We start from the raw sequence: 22,186 nt of genomic DNA, 5'->3' as shown, positions 1-22,186 counted from the left end.
ATAAATTGACTGCTTTACACTCTCATGAGAATGGCAGGTTGCCCACTCACTCATATACCGCCATGTAAGACATAGTTAGAGATGTGAATTTCCACCACCTCTACCATTCCCAGATGGTTGAGCTCCCAGGACCATGTGTGGATTCTGAATCACTCTCCTATGAAAACAGATCCAAATGCAACTTTAAATGCCTCCTTTCTAGGCCTGCTTTTCTAGTTCCTGGTTGATCCTTAAATAGAAAACAGCAACAGCTTATATTATATATTTGATAAGGCTTTCTTAATGCCTCTATAAAAAGGATTTTCTTATAGTTTGGTAAGCAGGATTGTTAAAAGGAATTTCAGGGATGATCTACATTACTGTCTACCACTGGAGATATGTGTGTCTCTCAGAATAGATGATGCAAGAATTATAACCCTGGCTGGATAGCTCCATTGGTTACAGCAGAGGTTGCTGGTTCAACCTCAGATGAGGGCACATACAGGAACAGATTGATGTTTCTGTCTCTTTCTCTCTCTCTCAAATCAATAAATAAATATAAAAAGAATTACACAAATATTTATTTCATGCATAAAATATATATACATATATAAATAATATATAGTAGGTATGTGTATATATAAATAAATACATATGTAGAAAATTAAATTTTATAAAAATCAAATCACAGTCCTTAGTGTACTAAAATACTTAAGGATAAGGTTATCGTGGGACAACTATATAAAAAAATTTCAGCATAGTCACAAAAAAAGTAAAAATAGAAATATTGCCAATTGTCTTTGAATTTTAGAACAAAACCATTTTTTGTTCCTACATATTCCAGCGTCTGCTTGTTGTAGCCAAATTAATGAGAGGGGAAGATATAAAGTAGCTTTTCTGCCAAGAGTTACAAAGCAGAATAACCATTCGAATAAATACTAACAACTGCTAGGTACTATGGGTTAGCAGAACCCTACTCCAAACAAATAAAGCCCTTTGCATTTGTACTGTAGCTTTACAGACTCTGTCCTGCGACTCAGCCACTGAGTGCAGTTGTGTCTCGGTCCTAATTCCCTGCCACTCAGCCAGGGCAGGTACAATTGTATCTGGTTTGGATGTGAAGGTTCTGAATAAGGTTTTACTTGAAATAATTTTTTTTCTTGAAAACCAGAAACTAGATGACCTCCCTGCTGTGCACTACACCAAAGGCAGCCAAATGGATTTACAGACCCTGACCCAGCAAGAGGGACAGGCGGGGATTTACAGACACTGGCCCAGCAAGAGGGACAGACGGGATTAATCAGTCCAAGTTCATGTCAAGTGTTGTTTTTACTTATTTATTTATTTTAATTGACTTACATATTACAGTCCATAGACCTGTATTTCACTAGCATTTCCTGAAAGAAGTGACTCCAGTCTTCAATGTGTAGGGGGGAAAAAAAACAAAAAGCTGTGGAAAGAAAAATGTAGAGAAAGAACAACTGTCCAGGTCTCCAAAGGTAGAGTTGGTTGAGCATTCCAATTAAAAAAAACCTAAAGCATTAACCTTCTCAACAACATCCACCAACTCCCCACCTGAGAGAAACATATATTATCCCTTAAACACACACACATACACACACACACACACACACACACACACACACACAGGAGTGTGAGCAAATACTCAATCCATCCATCGGAATGCAGATCACACCACAGAAGTTATTGTTCTGCCACAAAAACAAAAGAACCCAGAGAGATTCATTCATTAAAGCTGCAGCAGATGGCTGCTCTGCAGAAGGGCACAGCAGGGGGCGGGCCACCGGCTGGCAGCCACAGCACAGGCAATATTCACTCCCAGCTGCACTCGAAGGTTCCTTTCAGAAGCTCCGCATTCCTCCAGCAGACACTTTGCAGGGAATCCCTAGGACTTAATGGACAACTTTAGAAGCCATCTATTGGCAATCAGGATGGAATCGCTTTCCATTTCTCTTGGCTTTGTCTCCCACCCACCCTACTTGCACCACTGTCATTCTTTGGCAAGGGCTAGGTTTCTGGCAAAAAGAGCATGATTGTGGGGTCCCTGAACACTGGCCTAGGACTGAACAAGGGTCTTTTCCCAGTCTCTTATCCCTAGCATATTCCTTGACCTACACAATATAAAGAAGCATTCTTGTTTGCTATTTTTTCCAAGAAGTCATAAATTAAAGAAAAAAAAGTAGATCATGACTTCAACTTATAAAAATGTTTTCTTTTACCTTTTTCTTTGTTATTTGATATTGGATTTTATGCATGCTCCTAATTTTCCCCAGATCATTCAATTTCACTAAATTAACTAAATTTTATTTTGCTCATTTTTCTTTGTAAAATAAAATCACATTGCTAAAATGTCTAATAAGTTTTCCCCCTGACCTCTACAACAGTTTTATGTTCAAATTGTTATTTAGACACATAACTAAGACTTTTAGCCTCAAGCCCAGCAGAAAACTGTTTATGATTTCTAAATTGACTTGTTTTTGTTGCTATTTCTTTTCTCCTGAAAAAGAGGAGATTCATTAAGCGCTTCATTCTGGGCACTGAATTCTGTCCTTAAACTTTAGATTTTTCAAGTTTTGTTCCAAAACTCCCTCAGTTCATTCTGAAAAGATTCTGGGCTCTGTACAAAGCCTAAAAAAAGTCTTTTTTTTCATAAATTACATTCATGATATTGAAATAAATTATGAAGAGAAATGTTCTTGTTCAAGTCTAAGAATAGAACAACCAGACGTAAGTGAATAAGAAAATAATTCATTCAGTTGTGCATGGCTGTGATTTTTATTTTAGTTTAGACATGTTTAAGAAAGTATTCTTTGACTGTATGTTAAAGTCTCTAAATTTTTTTTTCTATTTTTTAGGAATGACTTAGACTTTTTAAAAATCCCTCATGTATAAACACTGATGTAGCAATACCTGCTTCCTTCAGTGACTTAACTGTAATTTAGGGAATCATAATTTCAACAGTGTACATTTTTTTTAAATTAAAGGCTTTGAACATGTTTATTGCTAATGTTTGCTAAAATTATACCAAATGACTTCTCTATATCCACCATCTTAGTTTTATAACAGAAATCTTCATTTTACTTTAATTTATGGCAGTACATGCCAATGTTTGAAATCAATCAATGTCCAGAGTCATGCACATTGCTTATCAGGTCACTCCACTGGAGCATGAGCCTCCTTGAAAGGAGAGACCTTTGTATGCCAAAGATCTTATATCTGGCACATAATAATAAATTATTTTCAATACATGTTCTCAAGCAAAACCAATAGTCTTTAATGTTAAGAATAAGGGAGATAGGCCCTGGCCGTTGGCTCAGTGGTAGAGCGTCGGCCTGGTGTGCAGAAGTCCCGGGTTCGATTCCCGGCCAGGGCACACAGAAGCGCCCATCTGCTTCTCCACCCCTCCTCCTCTCCTTCCTCTCTGTCTCTCTCTTCCCTTCCCGCAGCCGAGCAAAGATGGCCCAGGTGCTGGGGATGGCTCCTTGGCCTCTGCCCCAGGCGCTAGAGTGGCTCAGGTCGCAACAGAGCGATGCCCCGGAGGGGCAGAGCGTCGCCCCCTGGTGGGCGTGCCGGGTGGATCCCGGTCGGGCGCATGCGGGAGTCTGTCTGACTGTCTCTCCCCGTTTCCAGCTTCAGAAAAATATAAATAAATAAATAAATAAATAAATAAATAAATAAATGGAAAAAAAAGAATAGGGGAGATAGCAGAACACAGTAAGCAAGAGCTTTGCCTCTAGAGTCTGGCTGATGAAGGTTCAAACCTCTTGGTATGGCAGTATGTGTTATGGAATATTACCTAATTACTCCAAAAAGTTAGTGGTGTTTTCAAGAAATGCCATCAGCTATGCCCCTGGTAGATGTGCGGTTTCCCAATTATTGTATTGTAAGTTAGGGTCAAACTCCTTGCTAGGGAAGAATGTAAAAGATCTTGAGGAATACTTCTTACCAGTGTATAAAAGACTATGAATAATCCATGGTCAGAAACAATACTCAGAATAAGAAGATAATGGGTAGCATGGAATCGAGACCCAGTGAAAGGGCCGTGAATGGGAGAGGGCAATGTAGAAGAAAAATCTATATATGCCAAAGGAGTGACTCAAAAACTACGGGACTCGGCCTGTGGAGGGACTCTAGACCTGCTAATGAAGAAGAATTTAATTCCACAGAATAGTAGAGAGTATGCATTTTCAAGTTCAAGGGCTTCAATTATCCCCCAGAGAGAGGCATATGTTTCTAAAAGTGAACAATGTACATCCATGGCTAACCAGGAGGTGTCCAGCCTTCCTGGACCCACGCCACCCACAACTCCTTCAGTAGAAACCTATAGACACTGAAAGCCTCAAGGACACAAGTGAACAGATGACGTTTTCAAACACTGTCCAACCTGAAGGTGACAATTACATGAGGGAAATGAGCATATGAGGTGAGAACAGTGGGTTTCACAAATAGTGTTAAGGGAGGTGGGGTTTTTTGCTTTGGGAGAGTTTTTTTGGAGCTGCAATTCACAATGTCAGAAATGTGCACTCTTAAAAGCGGTCAGATGGCATCTCACATAAACCAAACCTTTGCAGGAGGCTTGCCAAACTAATAAAAAGACTTTCAGTTCAAATTTGTAGAAAGAGGAGAAAAAGTTACAAGAAAAAAATTAATGCCTTTATCAAACCTGATATGATGGAGGACAGCAGATGTGCCCTGGAGAAGAACAAAAAATAACCCATAATAAAGAAGGTTTCTAATAATTCCAAGAAGAAAATAAAAAGGAAAAGTGTTAGGATTAACTATCTAATTCCTTGTTATCATCAGATGCACATAATATACCATAATTCTAATACAAGCAGCACAACTTTGAGAAATCACTCAATCTCTCTAAGCCTTAGGAGACACATCTGCAAAAAATGGTGTGTATTGCCCCAAAGAATTGTTGTGAGAATTCAGAAAGTAAATAGATAAAAGGCAGTGAGAACAGTGCCCAGCACAGGGCATAACAATATCCTGCATAAACCAGCTACTGCTAACCCTTTCGATGTTGCACACCATATGCCTTTTGAATTCTATATTTCTTTTCATACTATTTTGCTCATATATACACTGCTTCTCTACTTAGATTTTCCTTTGCTCTCTTGTCACTGGAAAACTCTTATTGATCCTTTAAGACCAAGCTTGAGTGTTACCTCTTCCGAGAAGCACTCTTCAACCTTTGCCAGGAAGTTGGATGTTCTTTCCCTTGAATTTCTTTAACAGATCTTTCCACAGCTCATTTCCACTATAGCACATGTTACACTACATTGCAATTCCTCATTCACACCTGAATGGGAACTCTATCAGGAAAAGGAGTTAGCTAATTTAATACTGCAACACCAAATGCCAAGCCTGATATGGAACAGACCCTGAAAAATGTTTAAGTGATTAGAGGCCCTAAAGACAAGTCTAGAACTTCCTCCAGAACCCAGCATGCTCTTACCCTCAAGCATTAGAAGAAAAGTATTTAACTGAGAATTAAATCAGAAAGAAAACTTAACCAACTTTCCCCCCAAGTATAAGAAAACAATTTAGAGTGCAATGGGTCTAACTTCCAAGTAATAGAAAAGTGAGTGCTGACAACTTAGAGTTCAGAATATTTTAGTCTGGATTATCTTTCAATATCAAGTCAAATACAAAGTAATTAGAATTGGTATATTCTCAATCACAAAATCTGAGGAAAGAAGGGTGCGGGGAGATGAGTGTTATCAGTTCTTCATCCCTGACCTTTACACAGATTTAGTTATGCTACTTAACCTAGTTAGGATTGATCTTATTTAAAACCCTGTCATTTATGAAGATTTCCTTGGTTTTTACCTACATCACTTTTTCTCAGACTCCTTTACTGACATTTGTTTCATAATTACAAGAAATACCAAAACTAATTCATTTTTTAATACACAAAATGTATATCTATACCTCATGGATAAGTGCTTCTTTTTAAAATTTTTATTTATTGATTTTTAGAGAGAGAGAGACAGGAACATTGATCCGTTCCTGTGTGTGCCCTGCCCAGGGATCACACCAGCAACCTCTGCACTTCCGGATGAAACTCCAACCAACCAAGCTCTCTGGTCAGGGTGGTAAGCACCTCTTACTCCTTCTAACTGGTTCCTCTTTCCCCTTGAGCCCATCATGTAGGAGAGACCCAAGACAATCCTTGGTCTTCTTCTTTCCTTCATCTACTTTACTTCCTTGGAGATGTAATCCAGTTCCATGGTTTTAAATATCAACTATATGAGGATTCCCAAATGTGCATGCCCAGCCAGACCTTTCCCCTGCTCCAGACTCCTTTACTCAACAATCAACATGAATACCTAATAAACATTCCAACTACAGTACTGAGCTGCTCATCTTTCCTTCACCCCTGCTCGCTACACCCTCCCTGTCGGAGTTGACTGTAATTCCATTGTCCAGTTTCTTGGGACATTTTTAACTCTTCTCCTTCTCTCCCACCCCACACCCAATCAGTCCAAAAGTCCTGATAGTTCTACCTTCAAAATATATCCAGAATATTGCCACTGTTTATAATCTTCATTGCTGCTATCATCTTGCACCTGGATTGTTGATGTCAGATTCTAAATGATCTCCCTCATTGTATTCTTGCCCAACTATAACTGTCTCTTCTCAATGCAGCAGCCAGAGTGACCTTTTATAAGAGAGCACTTATAACACAGATCACACCTATGCTTTTCTAAAAATCCCCAAGTGGTTCTCATTTCACTCCAACTAAAAGCCAAACTCCTTACAATGATCTGTTGTGCCCTCTTCCAATGATCAGTCCTCTTTTCATCTCTAAAACCAATGTTCCCACTATCTTCCGAATCCTCTCCAATCCCCTTGTTTGCCTGTTATTTCTTGAACATCAGACACCACTAACTCCAGCATGTGCATTTCCTATTTCCTCTGTCTAGAAAGCTCTTCCCCATATATTTAAATAGCTAATTTTCTAATATCCTTCAGGTCTTCACTCAAAAGTTGTCTTCTCAGTAAGACCTCATCTGACTGTTTATCTACAATTTCATCACCATTTCCATTCATATTACCCTTCCAGTTTAAGTTTATCTCCATAGCAACTACCTCTACTCAACATATTATATATTCTATATATTTATCTTATTATTATCTGTCTTTCCCCACATTCATGCAAACTTCATGAAAACACAATTTTTGTCTACTTGTTTCATTGCTGTTTTCCAAAAACCTAAAAATGTGCTCACTGAATAATAACCTGCTAAATGAATGAATGTACCAGGTAAATAAACAGCTTTCCAAGTCTGATTTTTGAAAATAAAAATAAGTGATACTATTCTGTAACTGCTAAATAAAAAACTCTGCAATGGTAGAAATTTACTAGCGGGTAACTAAATAATCTAACTGCCCAAAAAGGTTAATATTTTTCTAAAGATATGGTCTTTACATCTCTGGTAATGTCACAAGGCACAACATTTCCATTTAGCCACTAATGGTTTTCCTTTAGGTCAAATCACTTAAAAGAGTTTAGATGGAGGTTAAAAGAACCATGCTTTGGTCTCCTTAAAGAGAGATTATATTATATGGTGTTTCACAGAAAATTTAGCTTGCAATGGGAAAGCAATGGTAAATTGAAGAAGGCTGGACTACATACCATGTGACCTTATCCAGAGCTCCACCCCTTAGGCACTTTGTGAGGAGAAACATCAACCTCTCAAAACACCCGCTTCTTCATATTTGAATTAAGAAACACAATTATCAGCTATTCTGTCAATTTAGAGTTAAAAAATTATATATATATTTGCATGCCAATTTACAGATTGTTTTCACAATCATTCTTATTTGCATTTCTGTTATTGTTAAGAGAATAATTTTAAAATCCACATTTTTTTGATTAGATGCAAACCCATTTAGACTAAACACTTTTATTCAACTCTCAAAATTTTTCTAAAACTTTAAAACTGAATCAAGATTTGGATGTTAGGTGTCAGGAGCTTGGAGCAGAAGAGATGTTCCTGGGGAAACCATCTAGTTTCTTTTATTCCTGCACCAAAGTTGGGTCAGAATAATGAAGCACAAAGAAAGAGTGAGAGTTTCAGTTCTTCAGTTCCAAACTAAGAACACAAACAGCAATTCCTTTCAAAACATTTTGCAACTCATTGAAATTGCTCATTATTTTAACAACTCTCACTGCATCTCAGGACCTGGTCCCTCTTTCCTTGTGGTGCTCTGCCTTCAGCTCTCCCAAGACCCATCTAAAAGTCGATTCCAATGAACCATAACTTTGAGAAACTTACACTTTTTCCATAATTAAAATCGTCTCTACAATATGAAAGGGAAAACTTGTTGCTACCCAAAAGAGAAGTGCTCCCCATTACAACCCTCTGTGAGGACACACAGCACCACGAATGAGATGGCATGGGTGGTGAAGACAGTGGGGTCTCACTAAGCATTCAGTACAGGAAGCAAGTCTTTACTTGCAGGTCTGACAAGCAGAGAATGGGGAAAGGATGCTGCTTCTGTGAAGAAGTGATCATCGTAAACACATGCAATGCTCTCTGAAATAACTATCATGAGCAGTTAACTTCTATTTCTGAGAAAAGCTGTGGAGAGTATTTTTATTCATATATTTATATATACATATATAAGTGTATGTATATATGTGTATATATGTAATACATATAATGTATGTGCATATATTTATATATCAATATAACTCATATATAATGACAGTTACTCTCCCTAAATAACAGTCTCCTTGTATGTAAAACAGGGTAATAAATTCTGCGTACCTCGCAGGATGTTATCATATAATGATTGAGTGATATAATATATGTAGCAAATGCTAAATAAATAGTAAATTTGTGACTATCTGTAGAAAAAAAATTAAAAACTTCGAGCAAGTAGAAATATACTCTCTATTGTAGGAGATCTTTCCAAATCGGGACAAACCCATCTATACATGATTTAAGGAGAGCCAGAGTGTAACCTGCCTGAGACTGGGCAGCATTAAGGATAGAGTAGGCAAGTGCCAAGTGACCCGTGGATGGGAACAGCACGGGCCCTGGGGGCCCAGGCAGCATGCCCCAGTGCCCTGACAAGATAGACTTCTCAGCTCTGCCCTCCAGCCCGCAAATCTGCAGTCCCTTGTTAGAGACAGAGTCCGCTACATTTATTTCAAGAATGCAAACCATTTGGGAACATAGCAAAAACCCTCAGATTAGAACAGCATAACAGAAATTACGAGTAAGAAGCATCACACAAAAATAAGAGTTACATCTCAAAAACTGCTTACAAATGACTCTTTAAAACTGGAATCCTGTAAGTTTTAGTTACATTTGCCTTGTTTGTATGCAGGCTTTCTCTCTCTAGAACAGATGCACTCATAAAGGCGGCAGTAAAGTCAGCTGAAACAAATCAACAAATACTCACCACATGCTTACATAGAGAATACACTCTCACCCTGTACCCGTGTGTGTGTGTGTGTGTGTGTGTGTGTGTGTGTGTGTGTGTGTTGGGAGAGGAGGAACACAAGAAACACATTTGAAAACTTTTTTCCAAAGATTCAATAAAAATAATAAACTAGTTTGTCAGTATATAAAATTTACTCAGTGTTTTTTTCACATTTTGAACTTTTCGACTATTTTCAGCATTTTCCAATTGCAGCATAGCTCTGAATTTCTCAGCCCAACAAAAAAAATTTATACTACATTTGGCAATGAATTTATACTACATTTGACAACCTCAACTTCAGAGGTTTGTTCCTTTCCTCACCCAGATCCGTTATCATTTCCTCACTAATGGCCTTTGAACTGCCAACAATGTATACAGATAGCAGGTGGTAAGCAAGGTGAACAAACAAACCAGCAGAGGCGGATTTAATGGCAGGCGCACCGGGCATGCGCCCTGGGCCCCAATTTCTGAAGGGCCCTGCAAAACCCCAACTCTATACTTTTTTCTAATGACACCAAGTTTGCTTTTATATGTGCAATTTTAACATTAGTAGTACATAATATTTTTATTTATTTAAAAATATGGTTAACATGTATTTTTATTTTCCCTGTCTCCCTCTTTTGTTTAAGGGGCCCAATATTTTCTCCTGCGCCCAGGGCCTCAACCGACCTTAATCTGCTTCTGCAGACCAGAGAACTGGACTAAGTTCAATTATAGAAACAATTCTCCGAAATTGTTCCTGTTTTGTTTTTGAAGAGTGGGCACAATGTAGAACAAGACTCCTAAAACTAATTGCAGAGAATAATCTTGTGAAGGCCACTTATTCCACTTTTTGAAAATAAACAATAAAATCATCAATTTTTAGTGCATTTCTCACACCTGCAGAGTGAGACTTCAATCTTCCTGAATAGACTAGATCTGTGGACAGTGAAGGGACATTCTCGTGCAGGTGTTGTTGCCAGAGTTTGTGTTCCTACGATTGATGCTGAAAGAATCCAAAACTCTGCCTTTATTTTAGATTTCTATTTTTCAGATCCCGTGAAAGAGAGGCAAAAGGGAAACAGCTAAAGGCAGATGGATGACAAAAAGTAATATAAAGCTGAAAGAACGTCTTCCAGTATCAGTAAACCAATGGTTTGACACAAACTGAAGTTCAAGAACATTTTCAGACCTACAAATCTGAGAAGCGTTTCTTTTGTTTGGATCCGGTCAGTAGTCTTCTTGTTCACTGAAACAATTATAAAAGATTTCTACTTGATAGGCCATTTAAAATAGAGCCAACTCTTTTAAAGCAAGAACTTAGGTAATTTCATTACAAGATTATTTCAAAGATCTCTGATCTACTATAGATGCATGCTTAGATCCCTAAAGCACTTTACACCAAATTCCAAACTGAATCAATGTCCATAGTCTTAACAACTGGCATTAACTCAATCTGTTCAATTTTCTCTGACATTAAATTATTCAGTTTCTTTTCTTAAATCCAGTGAAATTTGGAGCAGAGAATGTTAACAGCACATCTGATAACAATATGTATTTTGCTGCTCATACGGAGGAAATAACTGAATCACTTGCCTAAATTCCAATTTATAAGCTAGGGCTTCATTGGAGACCTTGGCAAGTAAATATATTAGAAAAACTACAACCACTTTTAAATTGTTCAGAAAATGTGTTTACAGATCTGTTCTCAATATGAAATATCAATCAGCTATAATGTCTTATCAAACATTTTGCTTAGAGTTACATGTATTACATTCAAATGAAATTTGAAATAAAACACTCCAAATTTTAGAAATCTATTATTAACAAGAGCTGCAAAACTCAATCTAAAATGGATAAATAATAAGATCAGCACATCTGACAAGAAAAGGTATCTTAGAGGCACTTGACTATTAATTGTGTTAAAATTGAAAGAATTTAAGACTGCTATAGTATTTTGACAAAGGGTAAATTGTGGACTAAGAGGAACTGATCATAACTTTCTCATAGATTGGCTAAGAAATAAAAACTACAAGTTTTTGTTTCTAAACTAATGCATTACTAGTAAAAATAAATTACATAAAACGAATACCACAATCCCTAAAACCACACGTTATCTTGTTAATGACAATGAAAATTATAAAACATATCTTGAAAAATAAGATTTAGTAGAAAAAAAATTGGCAATGGCTAAGCACTAATAAAAGAATTAAATTTTCCTGGTAAAATTCCAATCATGCCAAGAAGTTTTGACTTTGTGAAATAACTTCAATGACAGAAGCTATAATCATTAACACTTTAATAAACACCAGAAAGCTAAATAATATAATAAATAATGCTTTTAAAATTATACAAAATATAAGTGATTCAATAAAATTAATTTTAGTAAAAAAAATAGACCAAAAAATGGAATGAGCTGTTCTATGTAAAATGGAGGCTTTTTACATAGAATGTAATGCTTCTAGAAAATACAAAAATTAATTGATGTTAAACTATAAAAATTTAAATTACTTAACAGAAAGGTATGAATATCCTCAAAGGTCAAAACATTCTGTATCAAACTGGTGTTGCTTCTCTTGGTAACACGTACAAAATATTGTTCTCCCTCTTTCTTTTTCCTGGATAGTTATAATACCTAAACTAAATATGGTTACAATACCATACAGCTTACATAATTTATATTAAATATTTATACAGTATTCTGTAAAAACAATAGAATTAAGTCCGAATACCAGAATAAGAGCAGGCACTTTGTTGTCAGTGAGATTTAAGTTCAAAATCCTCACCACATCAACCACTAGCTGTGTGATCGTAAACAAGTGATTAAGGCCCTATTGGCAAATATCACTATCCATGAAACGATATGATACCTCAAAGTGTTGTTGAGGGGATTAAATGATAATTTTTATAAAATACACGTTATTGGTCTTTCTGCCACTTTATTCTCCTCCTTGATTATTAATGCTTGAGGATGAGATGTGCCTCATACACATAGGCATTCAAATATAAGGTAACATGCAAATAATAGGATGATGAAGAAGAAACTCTGTTTAGTTAATTACTGGATGATCAACAATAACTAATCTGTCATGTTAATTTTATGAATGCTTTTCAGATATGGATTCCAGTGAGAAAAAAGTCTGTTTTCATTCAAAAAAGTCTTCAGTAAACAAGAAATAGGATTGAATATCTATGGTTTAAATAAAAGTTCAAATCTTCAGTGGTACTTGAACAATTCACTCTATGGAATAAATTTGTTTCTGAAATCAAAAGCTAATCTCTTGCATTATTGGCAACAGAATCAATAATTACTGACATCAAATAGAATATTGTATGAAAGAAAAAAAACGAATCACTGGCTTAAAGGTAAATAGGCATTTCACAGCCAGATGCGCTGTTCTTGACATCTCCGGCTCTTGGTTTTCTTAAAGGATAATCATTGTGGTTGTTGTTAACTGGCTTTGCCATTCCTATTAACTGGTTTTGACTTCAAGATTTCATCATGGACAATACATCTGATAAGGGTTAATAACCAAAATTTATAAAAAAAAAAACTTGTAAAACTCAACACCAGGAAGATAAACAATCCAATCAAAAAATGGGCAAAAGAAATGAATAGACACTTCTCCAAAGAGGACACACAGATGGCCAATAGGCAGATGAAAAAATGTTCAATGTCACTAATCTTTAGAGAAATGCAAATTAAAACCACAGTGAGATACCACCTCACACAAATCAGAATGGCGCTCATTAACAAAACAACACAGGATGTTGGCAAGGATGTGAAGAAAAGGGAACCCTCCTGCACTGCTGATGGGAATGCAGGCTAGTGCAGCCACTGAGGAAAACAGTATGGAGATTACTCAAAAAATTAAAAATGGAACTGCCTTTTGACCCAGCCATCCCACTTTTAGGAATATGTTCTAAGAATACCAAATCACTGATTCAAAAGAAGAAATGCCCTCCCCCATGTTTATTGCAGCATTGTTTACAATAGGCAAGATCTGGAAACAGTTCAAGTGTCTGTCAGTGGATGAGTGGATTAAAAAGTGGTGGTACATATACACAATGGCATATCATGTGGCTGTGAAAAAGAAGGAAATCTTATCTTTTGTGACAACATGGATGAATCTGTAAACTATTATGCTAAGTGAAATAAGCCAGGCAGAGAAAGAAAAATATCATATGATCTCACTCATTTGAAGGATCTAATGGACAATGTGAACTGAGGAACGGAACAGAGGCAGAGGCGGGATCAAAGGGACCAGAGGAAAAGAGGACAGAGGGAAAGGGGATGACAGTATGGGATCAGAAAAAGAAAAGAGATTGGTAAAATTATATATACATAACAGTGTTATAGAGAGCAGGAAAGCAAATCCTGGAGGGAAGGGGGGAGGCATGGGGGAGCAAGGTGAATGTCAAGGGGAACACGGGTATCGGGGAAGATATATTCGGGGGACACTTGAATCTATGTAAACACAATAAATTAAAATCAATAAAAAAATTTTAAAAAGATTTCATCATGGATGTCACCCCTACTCTGCAAACATTTCTGCCTTGATCATAGAAATAGAAGAAGAATAAAAATAGGGCTTTATCTTGAATGTAAACAGTATGGTGAGACTAATTCACTTTTAAACGTTTTAAAATAGCGAATGTCTTTCCAATATGTTTTCTCATCTGAAGCATAAAAGCCTTAAAACATCATTCTAAATACAGATTTTTTTTTTTTAGAGGTAGTGGGGCTTTCATTTTGCTTTAGGAAACACTTTCTTGAACATAGAATTTGTAAATCAGAAAGATGTGTCTAGGTTCTTAAAACCAAATATAAACAGTGCAGCCAGCATGTGGATGGATGACAGGTTTTAAAATTGGAAGGAGAGAAACTGTGACCAGGGATCAACTCTGATGCCCCCCTTCAGCTCAGTGGGCACCGTACACATACAAATGCATGTTGCCATTATTGTATTTCTAAGAAAAGTTTACACATGCTAATACATAGCATAGATGAAATATCCCAGATGACCCTCAGAGATAAAAGAGAACTCCATCCTCCATCAACATTTCAACAAGAAGTGATTTCTGCCTACTCCTCATGGTGAATGGAAGCTGCATCGTTGGGTTTTTTTGTTTTTTATTTTTATTTTTGGTCCTTCTGGATATTCAGCAAATTGATTTAAAAGAGATCAAAAGCAATGAGCCTAGACAAGAGCTGTATACTCTTAATATATTTCTCTCCCACTACTGCACTCATTTTTGGAATGAAAAATGATTTCCCTGCATCCTTCCTCCATCCATTGTCACCTCCTATGTTCTTGGTTAAACTGCCATGGCTAATGGCCAGTAGGGGCTCTTCAATCAGCAGAGTCCCAGAAAAAGGCTGACTTAAAGAGCACCCACTGTGCACTGCTGGCCTGTCCAGGACAGCTGAGATTGTGCATGCTCATTCCACTTTGCTCATTGTCCCTTCCGAGCTAGACTGAACCATGGGTCTGAGCGGCCCGAGGAGAGGTATCTGAGGTCCCCTGGCCCCCTTGTCCCACCTAAGCAACTCTGATACAATGACTTATATTCACTCCGCTTGCTTGGTCCTGTCTGTCTGGGCTAATTTAAAAGGAAAATCTCCTCATTTTAAAGTAGAAAAGGAAAGTAATGTGAACATAAGTGCAACATTTCAGTAACTTCATAAATTATTTCCCCCCTACTTCTCTTCCAGAAACTCCACAGTAGGATAGCTGTTGTATTTCCAGGTTTGTACGCTAAGTCTACGCCCTCTGGCACTTCTCAGGAAACATACAGAATGAAGATATGTACTTTGGACTTCAGTCGGCTCCAAAATTTTGAGGAACTTTCAGTCGGTGTCAGAAAGTTCAAAGATGAATTGGGCATCGCGGAAGATCAAGATCCAGATCTCCATATAATCTTAGCATATCGTAATTTGCTGTTTAAATATAAAAACACCAGAGGAAGAGCCCCTGAGGATAAGAAATAAATGCAAAAAAATGATATCCTCAGGATTTGGCTGGGCTGAAGTGAGATGGAGCTCTGTCTGGGAAGTGCAGCTAAGTGACACTTATGTTCAGAAGTACCTTTTGCATCCACTGATTTACATTAGGGCTGAGAGGCTTTCTTAGGGGAAAACACACTTGAATCAGGTCTGCATTTAGAGTTCAAGTGTATATACGCACACCTGGTAGAATGCTAGCAGTAAAATAAATGGGTGCCAAGGTTTGAGGGGACATTGGGGACTGTCTATAAAAGAAAATCCATTTTAAGGGCAGAAGTTGTCTAACACTGCAAGCCAAGGGCTTTGGCTATGAGAGGGAAGTGACACACCCAACGTTACAAATGCAACATTTAGTAAGTTGATACTTAAACCCACTCAGACAAAGCTACCTGGATGGAGACACACACAAATCCCAGCAGAAAAAGAACTTAAGTGTGACCTGGCTAAGGCATCACACTAAACTCTGCCAGTTTGGCCCAAGAACCCTTGTTCTGGGACCTTCTGAACTGAGTGTTACCCAAAGGAGGAAACATCCTCTTCCCTGCTTCCCAAGAGTTGGCCAAGCTGTCGGGCAGGTTGAAGCTTGTCAGAAGAATCTTAATGACTCAGCAGGAGTCTGCTTCCCCCAGCTGGACAAATGGATCTTGGAAGCAGGGAGGCTGGAGGGGCAGGGGTTTCATGCAGAATGGCAGGAAGCCAGCAGCATCGGGTCCTGACAGATTGTGAGGCATGTGAGACAACTCCTGAGAGTTTATCGGGAGAGATTGGAGCGTCTATCAAAACAAGTAGAGATTTAGAAGACTGAGGTTTAGTTATTAATGTACACACGATTTAGTGTAGTACTATGAGCCAAAATCATGAGAGCTGACATTTTTTCTAGCCTCTGAAACAAACTTATCCAATTTAATATCAGTGACATTTATTTCTCTGTAACGTTTCTCAGATAACTTAGACTAACAGATTAGCAACCAACATTGGCAGAGATAAAAATCTTTGGATTTCAACAAATCATCTTTTCTCCTAACTCCACAAAAAAAAATTTTTTTTTTTTAAATAAAAGGATAAGAAAGTCATGAAACACTTAAGTTACTTTTTAGGACTGTTGCCCAAGGTCTAATTTTCATAAGCTTCTATTTAATTTTTATGTCATTTTATGCCATAGATGATTGGACTACTATCTAAAAATGGTTCAGTAACCCAGAGAAAAGAAATTATGTCTCCAAAGTTTGTGTGTAAAATTTAACTATTCTTTTCCAATCAGATCCATCAAAAACTGAAGGGATAAAAGGGTAGATGCTAGAGCATGAGGCCATATTCAGACCATGTTCTCAGGTAATTTGCCTAAATTTGACTTCATTCTAAAACTGATCAACTCAGAATGCAGAAGATAGAAACTGGGACCTTGTTAGTTTTGCGCAATATATTCACCATCTCTGTAGATAAAAAAACAAACAAACCAGCAGTCATTTTTTTTTAACTTAAATTCAATCATTAGGTACTCCTCTTTGTTTTTGTAATATAGATGTTGGGAGAATTTTGGAGTTATCCTGAGCCACAGGCACTGTGTATAGCATTTCTTGATTTATTATCTGCCTATTCAAATGAAAAACCATGGGGAGTGTAAACTTCTTTTCTTTAAATAAATGTCTGATTGCTATGCCTTAAATTGGAAAGAAAAATTTTAAAAGGTTGACAATGACACTATATTGTTCAATACTTATTTTTAGAAAGATGAATTTTTAAATAGTTATTGGTTCTAACATGAAGAAGAACCTAATAACAGAAGGCTGTAACATATGCCTAAATGTTTGCCACACAGTTCCGCAAATGTAGATCTAATTTCTCATAAAGCGTTGCATATCGTCCTGGTTTTTATGAGTATGAGCACATGCATAGAGAGCTAATAATCAGCATTGTGAAACAAGCAGCAGTCTTCTATAAGAGCACGTTATATTGATGAGTTTGAAGTCGGACAGCTGTTAGGTCAGTTCTGTTCCACTGCTTATTTGGGGCCCACAGGTAAGTTAAAGTAAATGAACCTACTTCCTCGTCTTCAAAATAAGAATAACAACTACTACTTTATAGGATTTTAATGAAAATTCAATGAGATAATGAATCATAATGTACCTACCATCACTTTTATGATGCAAATATATTAGAGTACAGAAAATTCTTATATGGAAATATTAATAAAGTCTTTAAATAAGTATGAAGATAAAAATGATCCATACAGTAATAAATACAACAGTAACAATAAAAAATTGGAATCTACTAATGTGCTCTTACAGATGCCTATGTGAGCAATAAATAGAGTTCCATTAAAATCCTGCTTTAAAATTCAGAATTGGGGCCTGACCAGGTGGATAGAGCATTGGCCTTGGATGCAGAGGACCCAGGTTCGAAACCCCGAGGTTGTCAACTTGTGCATGGCCTCATTCAGTTTCAGCACAGGCTCACCAGCTTGAGTGCAGGATCGCTGGTTTGAGCATGGGGTTATAGACACGACCCCATGGTGGCTGGATTGAGCCCAAAGGTCACTGGTTTGAGCCCAGGGTAGCCCCCCTCTTGGTCAAGGCATATATGGGAAAGTAATAAATGAAAAACTAAGATGATGCAATGAAGAATTGATGCTTCTCATCCCTTTCCCTTCCTATCTCTCTCTGTTCCTCTGTCTTACTTTCTCTATCACTCACTAAATTAAAAAAAAAATCACAATTGGGACATTTTGGTCTGAAACATGTGAAAAATAAAAAACTTTTTTTCAAAGAACTATATTTTGTATAATTAAAATAGCAGGGAATTAGATAAAAATGATGGAACAAGCCTTTATGCCTATCAACTCCCTCTTCAATTTTCTAAAAATACCAGAAAACCTGTTTTTAAAAAGCATAAATTTACAACAGTGCTGGAAAATAATTGATAGAAATTTTGAGAATTTTCAGAAATAATATATATTTTTTATTTTTTTAGATCTTTTATTTATTCATTTTAGAGAGAAGAGGCAGAGAGAGAGAGAGAGAGAGAAGGGAGGGAGGAGCAGAAAGCATCAACTCCCATATGTGCCTTGACCAGGGAAGCCCTGGGTTTCGAACCGGTGACCTCAGTGTTCCAAGTCGATGCTTTTACCCACTGCGCCACCGCAGGTCAGGCAGAAATAATATATTTATAATATATTATAATATGATCATACTGCTGGGGAAAATCATAACCCGAGTCACGTGGAAATCTGTTGTACGGGTGAGAGCAACACTAGGACACTCAAAACTCAGAAGGGACAGACAAGGTGGCAAGGAAAGAAAGTGTCTCAGTAACTGACTGGTGAATAAGTCAGCATACCCACTCTCCCAACTTCCACAACCCCATCACCAGCTTCCACCTCTACCACCAACAACAGTAGCAGCAGCATCCACCCATAGACCTAGCACCATGCGAGGAGTGTAGATTAGAGAGGGACTTAGATGGGCAATGCCGAAAAGGAACACAGTCCCCACAACCAGAAGAGAATCATTTGAACACCATGCCTGGTAGCACATCCTAGCTCTACCCTTCCTACAGAGAAAACACAGAGTCTTTTTTTTTTTTTGACTAAGTGAGAGTAGGTGAAGCAAAGACAGTCTCCCGCTAGTGCCCAGATCAGGATCCATTCGGCAAGCCCCTTTCCAGGCAATGCTCTGCCCATCTGGGGCCACTGCTCCATTGCTCAGCAACTGAGCTTTTTCTTAGCGCCTGAGGCAGAAGCCATGAAGTCATCCTCAGCACTGGGGACCAACATGCTCCAATCGAGCCATGACTGCAGGAGAGGAAGAGAGAGAGAGAGAGAGAGAGAGAGAGAGAGAGAGAGAGAAGCAAGAGGGGTTGGGGTGGAGAAGCAGATGAATGCTTTTCCTCTGTGTCCTGACTGGGAATCAAACCTGGGACATCCACAAGCCAGGCTGATGCTCTACCACTGAGCCAACCAATCAGGACCAGAAAGCACATTCTTGTGAGCAGAAATCAGTAGTCAAGAAATCTCAAATAAAAAAATGAACACACACAAGAATTACCAGAATACTCAAGAAAAACCCAACTTTTGAGAGGGGGCACCACATTCAATAAAGAAAACCCCAAACATCTGAGGAAACAGACTTAAATAGAACAAACAGAAGGTGACTTTAAAAGAAGTCTAGTTGATCCACATTACTTGTAGATTCCATATTTGTGAATTCACCTACTCACTAATACTTACTTGTAACCCAAAAGCAAATTCATGGTGCTTTTGAGGTTAATCACAGACATTCGCAGAGTGGTAAAAATGTTAGTAGCCTGATGTGCATATTCAAATAAGGTCAAAACAAAGAGTTATTCTGTATTCTTGTTCCAGTCCCCCTACTGTAAACAAGTGTCTTTTTCGTGGTATCTTCAGTACCATGATTTTAGCATTTCTGTGCTTCTTGTTAGTGATTTTGCCGTTTAAAAATGTCCCCCGTGTATAACACTAAGGTGCTGTCTAGTGTTCCTGGGCACCAGAAGGCTGTGATGTGTTTTATGGAGAAAATGCATGTGGTTGATAAGCTTCATCTAAACATGAGTTATAGCACTGCTGGCTATAAGTTTAATGTTTATGAATCAACAATATGTATGAAACATGGTGCCTTCAATAAAACACACATTAAAGTAGGTATAAATTGATCAATTGATAAAAACATTTATGACCAGAAGATCATAGGTGCCTAATCTTGTGTTTCTTGTAGAAGCAATGGTTCAATATTCACTAATTTGTTTTTTTGGGGTTTTGGGGGGTATTTTTTTGTTTTTTGTTTGTTTGTTTTTTAAGTGAGAGAGAGAGAGACAGATGTGAAGGGAGATAGAGAGAGATGAGAAGCACCAACTCGTAGTTGTGACACTTTAGCTGCTCATTGATTGTTTTCTTATACATGCTTTGACCAGGGGCTCCGGCTGAGCCAGTGACCTTTTGCTCAAACCAGCGACTTTGGGCTTTAGTATTTTCTAACTCACTAATTCATAGCAACTTTATAGAGCACAACTACTGTGAATACTGAAAATTGATGGTATAATGAACATTGTCATATAAATAAGAAGGACTATTGCTTCCAAGAATAAGATTAGACTCTATGAAAGCACCTAAGATTCTTAAGAAATAAATATATAATTACAGAACATTTTAATCAATAAATATACTGAATTCAATTAATATTTATAATATAAAATATACTAGCAAAGTAGACACTAGTTTTAGAATAAATTACCGAGTTAGATCAAGTCAAAATACTCCCAAAGACATCGCAAAGGGACAAAAAAGTGGAAATGTAGATGAGAGAAATTTAGGATTAGAAAGAGGTTTAAAAGTTCTGACATTTACTTACTAAAAGTTTTAGAATCATATAAAATAAAGATCGGCCCTGGCCAGTCGGCCTGGCATGCAGAAGTCCCGGGTTCGATTCCTGGCCAGGGCACACAGGAGAGGCGCCCATCTGCTTCTCCACCCCTCCCCCTCTCCTTCCTCTCTGTCTCTCTCTTCCCCTCCCGCAGCCAAGGCTCCATTGGAGCAAAGATGGCCCGGGTGCTAGGGATGGCTCCTTGGCCTCTGCCCCAGGCGCTAGAGTGGCTCTGGTCACAACAGAGTGACGCCCCAGAGGGGCAGAGCATCGCCCCCTGGTGGGCAGAGCGTCACCCCCTGGTGGGCGTGCCGGATGGATCCTGGTGGGGCGCATGCGGGAGTCTGTCTGACTGTCTCTCCCGGTTTCCAGCTTCAGAAAAATATAAATAAATAAATAAATAAAGTAAAGAATAAAAAATGTTTCTTAAAAAATCAAAGAAAGATGTGTTTTCAAGTCACCAGAGCCTGTCGAGTGCTCAGTGAATGAATTACAGTATAGAGTCCACATGCAGGCATGCTATGGTAAATTTCAATACTAAGGATAGGGAAGAATCTGAATGCTTCCAGAAAGAAAACTAGGTTTCCTGTAAAATAATAAGATTCGTTTTAACCTCAGAATTCTTGGCAGCAACACTGGATGCTAAAGAAAAATGGCACAATGTCTTCAAAGTTCTTACAGAAAATATATTCAAGCATACAACTTAGACTCAGCCAAATTAGCATTCAAGAAGAAAAATGTTTTTAAATGCAAGGACTTTGAAAATTTACCACTCATATATCTACTCCAAAAGTTATTAATGTACTTCAGCAAAATAAAAAATAAATTCATGAAGAAGACATAAAACACAACTTAATCATATTGAGTAAGCAATATTTCCCAAATAATTATTTGAACATGCATACATCAAAATAATTATAGACTTCTTTGATCATCACTTATATTCTCTTTAAATGGCAACTGCAAAAGTGGTACAGGCCCAATGAAGGAAGAGGAGGAGGTAAAATTTGGGGAAAAGAAAAAAACCAAAGTCAAAAACAAAAGTCACTGTTACATCCTGTAGTGGAATATTTCATGGAATCTACTGGGCAGTGCCACCCTTCGGAAATAAGCATTGCCCTCCTCTGGGAAAAGAATGCTTTGAAATACTCAAAGCTTAACAGGCTCAAGAAGGAGTTTCAAAAGGAAAAAAGAGAGAGAGAAACAGTACTATTCCATTAAGCTAAAAGTCACAATCTTTTTTTTTTTTTTTTTTTTTTGTATTTTCTGAAGTTGGAAACGGGGAGGCAGTCAGACAGTCTCCCACATGCGCCTGACCGGGATCCACCCGGCATGCCCATCAGGGGGCGATGCTCTGCCCATCTGGGGCGTTGCTCCGTTG

General features: G+C 37.7%; 1 protein-coding gene and 1 non-coding gene across 2 annotated transcripts in view; one reads left to right on the top strand and one right to left on the bottom strand.

The window, feature by feature from the left end:
- SLC35F1 (solute carrier family 35 member F1) overlaps positions 1-22,186 on the bottom strand; it is a 414,559-nt gene that overhangs the window by 363,722 nt on the left and 28,651 nt on the right. The window lies entirely within an intron of this gene.
- TRNAT-GGU (transfer RNA threonine (anticodon GGU)) lies at positions 3,299-3,373 on the top strand. The gene has a single exon. It is a non-coding gene; the product is annotated as a tRNA-Thr (tRNA).

Source organism: Saccopteryx bilineata, chromosome 12 (assembly GCF_036850765.1).
Source record: "Saccopteryx bilineata isolate mSacBil1 chromosome 12, mSacBil1_pri_phased_curated, whole genome shotgun sequence".
Taxonomy (NCBI): domain Eukaryota; kingdom Metazoa; phylum Chordata; class Mammalia; order Chiroptera; family Emballonuridae; genus Saccopteryx; species Saccopteryx bilineata.
This window is presented reverse-complemented; position numbering and strand designations above follow the sequence as displayed.